Below are 1,153 nucleotides of genomic sequence, written 5' to 3'. Positions count from 1 at the left end.
CGCCCGCGGGGCCCTGGCCCGAGCCTGCGCGGAACCCGAGGTCGGTTACGGCGGGTTCCCGGAGCTCCGGGTCAGGGTCAGGTCGGGGACTTGACCACTAGGCCGGGTCTCCCGTCAGTTGGGACACTTGCGGCTGCCCCAGGACGGGCAGCCTCGATCCTGGTTTGTCAGTGGATCCCGGGAGTCTGTGTCGGGGGAGGGCTGCCGTTGAGCCCCCCGCCGCCGTCTCGCCCTGAACTGTTAGACTCCGCACTGCCCCGCAAACCCCGAGAGAGACGAGCGTACCCAGGACGGTGCTCAGGGCCAGCGTTTCTGGGAAACCCGGGCGGTGACAGTGGGAGACCGGAGTCTGGCTCCACCGCCGGCCGGCGGGAGTAAGACACGAGCCTGGAACAAGCCCCTGAGCTGCGCCGGGCCTCGCCGTCCACACCTGCCAGTTCCCCGCATCCTCTCAGCCCCTGGCCAGGTGTCACCTCCTGGCCTCCTTTTCAATGCGTGCCACTTAGTGCGTGTGTATTTAACTCGAGTCCGGTTGCCACCCTCTGGCCAGACCCAGATAGGAAGCGGCTGAAAGGTCGGGCCTCGGCCCGGTGGGAGGGCAGCGAGGAGTGTACAGCAGGCTTGGCTGGGGCAGGTCGGTGGCCCCGCGGCCTGCCCCAGGGGAAAGAGACGGTGTAATCTGGCGTCCGAAGAAGTGAGTATCTCTCTTGATCCAAAAGTCCAGCACCTCAGCCTAGGGCGTGGTTGGGTCTGGGTGCCCGGAACTCGCAGTCCGTCATCTGCACGGCCTGGCACCGCTGACCTCCTTAGCACCTCTGCTCTAGGCGGGTACATGTGTGAGTGACAGGCAGGTGAGTGTCCCACCTCCATCGGCCCGGGCTTCCCTCCAGCCTTCGGAGCAGTCTGGTGGAGAAGGCAGAGACTTCCGTGGCAGTCCTGGACCTGGGCGCGCCACGCGCCTGGCGGATGGGTCAGGCTAAGGTTTCCTGCCACATCCCTAAGCAGGAAAGAGCTGTCCAGACAAAGAGGGATGGGTGAGGGATGCTGGGCAGCCACTGTCTCAGCGCCTGGGCACAGCTGCCCTCGGTGATTCACGCTGCTTTAATGCAGTTTCCGTGTAAACGTTTTTTTCTGTACCTTTTTGTTTTAAAAT

The 1,153-nt window shown here is 64.1% G+C and overlaps 1 protein-coding gene across 2 annotated transcripts in view; it reads left to right on the top strand.

Moving 5' to 3' along the window:
• UBE2J2 (ubiquitin-conjugating enzyme E2, J2) overlaps positions 1–1,153 on the top strand; it is a 24,183-nt gene continuing 23,030 nt past the window's right edge. Inside the window, exon 1 of one of the 2 annotated variants that reach the window (XM_011956384.1) lies at positions 1–40. The gene's annotated coding sequence lies outside the window, so the exon portion shown is untranslated. Of the gene's footprint in view, positions 163–1,153 lie in introns of both variants that reach the window. The other variant, XM_011956383.1, reaches the window with a different exon arrangement.

This window comes from Colobus angolensis, unplaced genomic scaffold (genome assembly GCF_000951035.1).
Source record: "Colobus angolensis palliatus isolate OR3802 unplaced genomic scaffold, Cang.pa_1.0 Scaffold416, whole genome shotgun sequence".
NCBI classification, from domain to species: Eukaryota; Metazoa; Chordata; class Mammalia; order Primates; family Cercopithecidae; genus Colobus; species Colobus angolensis.
The sequence above is the reverse complement of the archived record's forward strand: the minus strand, read 5'-3'. Positions and strand labels throughout refer to the sequence as shown.